We start from the raw sequence: 7720 nt of genomic DNA, 5'->3' as shown, positions 1-7720 counted from the left end.
AGAAATACTATTAACTGATGGTACATGGAGGGGATTATAATCATTGTAATGAAACAAGGTGTATGATTTGTTGAATGTAAAACTGATGATATGCCCTGTAAACTCACTCAATCCACAATAAAAACCTTAAAAAAAAACAACAAAAAAACAAAAAAAACCCACTTACTTGTGTTCCACACCAGCACTATGTAATTAAGTTGTCTAGTCCTGGTGTGGCACTGTGGGTTAATGCACTGGACTGCAGAGTTGGTTTGAACTGCAAGGTTGGCGGTTCAAACTCACAGCTGCTCTTTGAAAACCCTATACAGGGTCACTATGGGTCAGAACTGACTCAACTGCACTTAACAACAACAATCTATTCTACATATATTCCCTAGAGAAATCCTTGGATATGTGTGCCACAGGAGTGTATACATAAAACTATTCACGGTAGATAAGTTATTAGCCACCCAAATACCCTTTGAAAAGACAGTGAATGAATTGTGGGTTTAGTAATCCTATTTAGCATAGAAAATAACCAATGTACAACAACATAGACAAAAGTAAAGCTAAACCCCAGAAGCGTATATGCAGTATAATAAAGTTTTATAAAGCTTAAAAGCAAATCTAGACAATATATTATGTGTTGTTGTTAAGTGCTTCCGAGTTATTTCCAACTCATAGTGAGCCTGCATAGGGTTTCCGAGAAGCAGCTGATGGATTTGAACATGCAGCCTTATGGTTCACAGTCTAATGTTGATTCTACAGCGCCACACCAAGAGTCCATATGTTATATAGGAATACATATATTTGTGATTTTTCAAAAGAGATGAGGAAATTATATTTAAAATTAAGGGCATCAGTTACCACCTCAGAGTGGGAGTAAAGATGAAACACTATTTGTTATGTTTTAATTATTGAGTAATGATTCTCTTGATTAAAAAAATATATATATCATATTTAAATTTACATTGGTTTGGTTGCCTTTTGCTGAGTAATCACCCCAAAACTTACCTGTGTTAAGATAATCACTTCATTTTCCTCCCAATTCTGTACCGTTACTCTGCCTAACAATGTTTGCCCTAACTTGGAAAATATACTTGCCACCTCCCAAGACAATGCTGCATCTCAACCTAGCTTCAGGTTCAGGCTAAAGTCCAGGATCTTGTTATTTAAATGTTTGGGTACATATGAAACACCTTTACTATGTTGTTGCTGCTGTGTGCCATTGAGTCAGTTCCAACTTACAGAAACCCTGTATAGGGTTTCTGAGATGCAGCTGGTGAGTTTGAACCACCTACCTTGTTCAAATCGAACTTGCAGTCCAGCGCATTAGCCTGCAGTGCCACACCAAGAATCCACCTTTATTATAGTGTCTCTCAATTGGGAGATGTGTGAGAAAAAAGTTTCTTCCCCTTACTTATCTGTCATATAATGATGAGACAGGCAACTGACACTTGTTTAAAGACAGTGACAATGAGAGATCACAGTGAATGATGTTGTTGTTGTTGTCAGGTGCCATAGAGTCGGAACCGACTCATATTGACCCCATGCAACAGCAGAACGAAACAATGTCCGATCCTGGGCCAACCTCACTACCGCTGCCACACTTGACGCCGTCAATGATGGTACATAGCAATTCTGAACTCCAGCTGGGCATCTGTCTCTAACTTTCCATGATTCTGGAGGCAGGGCACATATGTCAATTATAGACTAATTTTGCTCCTAAGAGTGGTTCTAAACTCACTCTTCTTCTGTGTGAAATATTTTTATTTATTTAAACTTTTTATTGTGATTGAATGAAAATTTAGAGTTCCTGTGACTTGCTGACTCATCCTTTTCCATGAGAAATGGCTTATGCTTCCAGTTAAGTAGCTTTAGAAACTTGCTTCCTGGTTTTAGGATTTGTAGGTGCTGTGGTTTAATGTGCTGGACTGCAAAATTGGGTTGAACTGCAAGGTTGGTGGGTGAAACTCCCCAGCTGTTCATTGGAAACCCTATACAGAGATGCCAAGAGTTGAAACCAACTCAACAACATTTAAGAACAGCAACAAAGGGCCCTAAACCTCTTCGTTTTAAACTGTGTCTGTACCTTTTAGTTTAAGATGATGTAAACTTGATATGCTGGAAGGAGTGCAAGAATTAAAGACAACAGGTAAATACTATTATATATACAATCCTGAAGTAATGGTAATCTGTGTGTAGATACATGGATAGACACAGAGAATTAATGTGTGTGGGAGGAGAATGGAAATGTACCCACAAATATAGATATGACAGGATATTTGTACATGAGTATTTACCATTCCTGCAAATATACCTGTGAATGTGATGCAGCATACAGAGGGCAAAGTTATATGAATATCTTAGACATAACTAACCACCTTGAAGATATGAGTCTGGTCATGGGGTCTCAGGACCATAGTCTCAGGGGACAACAAGGTCAACTGGCACAGCATAATTAATGAAGACAATGTTCCACATTTTTAGTAAATAACAACTGGGGTCTTAAAAAAGTCATGAGCAGCCATCTAAGGTGTAATGAGTGGTCTCTCCCTGTCTGAAGGAAAGAATAGTGATGAAAATAGAAAACATAGACACAATTAGTACAATAGACTAATGGACCACATTAACATCAGTATCAGTCTCCATGATCCTGAGACCAGGAAAACTATACCAGCTACCAATACCAACAGCTCTGAAAGATATCACATTATAAGGTCCAGAATAGACTGAAGGGGTGGGGTGGGTGTGATAGGTAGAGGACATCATGCTTGGTAAACACAAAGTCAATGAAAAAGAGGAAGAAATAGATCGTTACAGTGGCTGAAACATGGGCTCAAACATAGCAACAATTGTGAGGATGGTGCAGGACCAGGCACTGTTTGATTCTACAGGGTCACTAAGAATTGGAGTTGACTCAAATCCATGGCCTCTAACAGTGTCTTCATATGTGTTACTTCACTGGATTATTATAACTCTTGATTGCTGGGCAAAGATTTAATAAATAGATTTGAATTTGATGGATATAATGAAATGGTCATTGGTTAAATATTGTCCCCAAAGGCACATAGTTAAAAGAATAGATATGTGGGTAAATCACTATTTGATCTCACAATAATAAAAAATCGTTTATTCCTACTGTTTAAATCTTTTTAAAAATAATTAGATATTTTACATAATTAACAGAACAGATAAAGTTCAATTTTATACTATATTTTGGAACTTTTGTAATTCTGATTCTAAAAGAGTTATATACAAAAATTCTTAATTAAACAGACTTCACTCAAGTTATTCAGTTTGTTCAGTTTGCGTTTGTTTACAGAATTATGAAGAAGAATTTAATGATCAGTATGGAGGTAGTCTAACCAGGCCTTAGATTCTATTTTAATCAACTCCAATTTAGTTGTAAGGAGCACTGGTAGCGTAGTGGTTAAGAATCAGGCTAACCTCAGGGTCAGCTGTTTGAAACTACCAGCTGTTCCGCGGGAGAAAGATGAGGCTTTCTGCTCCCATAAAGATTTACAGCCTCGGAAACGTTATGCAGGATCGCTATGAGTTGGAACCAGCTCCGCGGCACATAAAAACAACAACAACAACAACAATTTAGTTGTGGCCACACAAGAAGCTGATCCCTGTAATTAAAATACTGAATGTTAATAAGCTAAGATGTTTAGTACTATCTATGTCTAAGCAAAAATAATTCAACATAGGGTTTTTAAGTTGTTTTCTATACTTTCAAGTTTACACTATTAAAATATTTTCTAGTTTTTATAAATGAAATAATAGCTAGTTATTATGGAAAACTGAGTTGTACCTTTGTTGTTGGTAAGTGCCATAGAGTCGGTTGGACTCGTAGCGACCCTGTATAGGGTTTCTGAGGAAAGACTGGTAAGTTTGAACCTCCCACCTGCAATTCAAACTGACCTTGTGGTCCAGTTGTTATCCTAAAGCACCACACCAGGACTAGTAGTTAATACAAATGGAGAACTAAGTTGTGCCTTTAGATCTTCAAATTAAGTAACAATAAAACTTCAGGAAGTCACTTAGTTGAAACAACTTCTAACAACATTTAACTCTTGTTGTTAAGTGTTGAGTGGGATCCAACCCACAGAGACCCTGTATAAGGTTTACGAAGAGCAGCTCGTGAGCTTGAATCATCGACTTTGTGGTTCAAACCAACTTTGCAGTCCAGCACATTAACCCAGAGCATCTTGTTATACACTACTTTATAATTTTTAAATAATTTTATTAGGTCTTTTTTAATAATTCAGAAACATTTAGGAAAGTAACTTGCTAAATCTGTTGGTGATGGTGGTGGTTGTTAAGTGCCAGCAAGTCAGTTCCAAATCAGTGACCCTGTATAGGGTTTACTAGAAGCAGCTGTTGGGTTGGAACTACTGATCTTGTGGTTAACAGTCCAGTGCTTATTCAATGGTGCTATACCAGGATTCGTAAACTTAGTGATAAGTAAGGAATATACATACTAAGGAAAAGATATGTAGAAGCAAGAAATGACTACATAGAAATAGGAACACATTAGCATAAGTTTCCTGAGAAGGTGGGAGACGATAGACTCTAAAGCATAGGAACCTATGGGCTTTAGTTAAATGAAGGAACACCTCTTTTATTATAGTAGCTAAATTGTTGTTAAGAGCCTTTGAGTCGTTTCTGACTCATAGCAACCCTGTATAGGGTTTCTGAGGAATGACTGGTAAATTTGAACCACTGACCTTGATGTTCAAACAGACCTTGTGGTCCAGTGCATTACCCCATAGCACCACACCAGAATTCATACAAATGTACATAGGCTTATCGGTTTGGAAGTTGGACAGGTCATCTGCTGAGAATGATGAAAGAGAATAAAGATATTAGTGAAATGTTGCAAAGAATGGAAGACAATTTGAAACATATTGAGATTGCCAGACAATATAAAAACCCATTAAAGATACTCAAAACCAAAACTCACAATCATCAGACTGATCCTGACTCATAGCGGCCCTAGAGAACAGAGCAGAACTGTTGCACAGGGTTTCTGAGACGGTACAGCTTTATGAGAACACACAGCCTCATCTTTCTCTCAAGGAGCAGGTGACAGATTTGAATCAGCTACCTTGCAGTTAGCAGTTCAATGCTTAAATCACTGTACCACCAGGACTCCTTCTATTTAAGATAAATGGTGGTGGTGGTGGTGGTTATGTGCTTTGGAGTAGGTTCCAACTCATAGAGACCCTGCATAGGGTTTCCGAGGCTGTAAATCTTTATGAGAACAGAAAGCCTCATCTTTTTTTCCCACAGAACGGCTGGTAGTTTTGAACTGCTGACCGTGAGATTAGCAGTCTGACTCATAATGACTATGCTGCCAGAACTCCTTATTTAAAATAAGTAAGAATAAATAATGAAATTGTATAATTCTCCCCCCCCCCCGCCACACACACACACACCAGTCTTTTCCTTTTCAGATTCAAGAGTAGAAAAAGTGAATTAGTGTCTGGGGTCTTTGAAAGTCATATACAGGGTCCCTATGGGTCAGAATTGACTCAACTGCACTTAACAACAACAACACTTAACAGATGAGTTGAAAACAAACAAACAAAAAATGACTAGGAAATTTAAGGTATTGGCTAGAATATTATCTAAATATTGGACCATAACAGCCAAACTAAGAATGGAAGTGGAGAAAGAGACTAAAAAACGCAAGATAGGAAAGGCTTTGATGATTTGTAATAGTCATATAAAGGGGTCAATGGAGCAGAGGTCTAAAAAGGGGTCAAAGGACCAAAACTTTGGTAATAATCCACAATAAACGTTGTTGTTAAGTGCCACTGAGTCAGTATCAACTCATAGTGACCCTGTGTAGGGTTTCTAAGGCTATAAATCTTTAAGTAGAAAGCTTCAGATATCTTTTTAACTGCAGTGTCTGGTTGCTTCGACCTTGTGTTTTGTAGTCCCGTATTTATCCTACAGAGCCACTGGGCTCCCTACAATGAGCATAGGTTAATTTTCCTCAGAGTTAAGGATGCATGAATTAATGTCTTTCAGAGATAGAACTTAGCAATGGACACAAGTGACTGAGGTGAAACAGAAGATCATTCGAGGTCAAGAGATGAGGAGGTCAAGACACAGAGACCAGATTATGAATAGGTAGCCTGGCACAGTAATGAAGAGAACCAGTACAATGACAGTATTTGAAGCAGTAAGGAAAAATGAGGGTTATGGATTGAATCATGCTCCCTCAAAATATGTGGTGTAAATCCTAACTTCTATGCCTGTGGTTGGACTCCTGGTGTGGAGCTGTAACACCAGCACTGAACTGTGAACTACAAGATCAGCAGTTCAAGCCCACCAACTGTTCCTCAGAAACCCTATACAGGGTCACTATCAATTGGAACTGACTTGATGGCACTTAACAAAAAAAACATGCCTGCGGTTATAATCCCACTTAGATGAATTTTCTGTTAATAAAGAAAGATTAATTTAGGGTGTGTCTTGAGTCAAGCTCTTCCAAAATATTAAAGGAACATATTAAGGAAAATTACATGTGGAGAGAACAAACAAGGTGGCAGACCGGGTGGAAGTGCAGTAAGGATCGCCAATAGCAACAACACAGAATACAGGACCAAGCCAGCTCAGGGGATGGTTCCAGAACTCTGAACCACATATAAAGGAATAGTTAGAAGGTTTGAAGGCTTACAGCTAGGAGAATTTGTAGCAGAAGCAAGAAATCCATTGCTTTCTAATTCAAGCCGCTAAGCTGCCCAGGAGCCGCCATCTTGGGTGAAATCAAGCGGGGGAAGGATCAGAGAGCAGCCACGGACGCTGACAGAACTGCAGAGATAAACGTGTGCACTTTCTTTTCTTTTGGTATCTGTTCATTGGTCCCTTGCTGCCTGTGTACCTCCATATTGGTGACTATAGGGGTGCCAGAGCTACTGGACGCCCCACCCTCGGAGGGTTCTACTACACATGCGCATAGATTTCCTCAAAATTTAAAGAGACAGTTTCCACTTAAAGCCAAATGGCCACAGCCAGCTCTGAACTGTTTATAACTAGAAAAAAGGCCTGAACAAGGATTGTGGAGTGGGACAGGCAGACAAAAAAGGAAATAGGCCAAAAATTAAATGCTAAGTTATGTCAAAATGACCAACAGTGGCATCTTGAAGTTTCTCAAATAGAAGAGTGAAAAGAGAAGCCCATTTCCTGATCACATCTACCTGGAGGCAATCAGAAAGCATAAAAAACTACCAAAATACACACCCATATAAGTATCAAGGCCAGAGATAACCCCTGAATGTGCCAAAAAAACAGAAGCAGATGACCATATCTGTACATGTCTAGAAACGAGATAAAGCAACTGAGTCAAATGAGCTGGAAGTAGACCTACACTCCATACTGGAAGATGGGCAGGCTTTGGAAATGCCTGAGAAAGAATTCAGAAAAATGATTATAAAATGTATCAAAGCACTATATAATGGAGCTGAGAAAAATAAGGAAGAAGTCAGGAAAGTGCTTCAGGAACAATCAAATAATATAGATACAGCATTGGAAGCAATTCAAAAGCTACAGAAAGAGGTCAAAATGATTAATAATTGTTGTTGTTATTGTTAGGTGCCATAGAATCAGCACCGACTCAGCAACATTATGCACAGCAGAATGAAACAATGTCCGATCCTGGGCCAACTTCACTACTGTTGCCACACTTGAGTCCATCGATACTGACACTTGGTCAGTCCATCTCATT

The sequence above is a fragment of the Chrysochloris asiatica genome, unplaced genomic scaffold (genome assembly GCF_000296735.1).
Source record: "Chrysochloris asiatica unplaced genomic scaffold, ChrAsi1.0 scaffold00210, whole genome shotgun sequence".
Taxonomy (NCBI): Eukaryota; Metazoa; Chordata; class Mammalia; order Afrosoricida; family Chrysochloridae; genus Chrysochloris; species Chrysochloris asiatica.
This window is presented reverse-complemented; position numbering follows the sequence as displayed.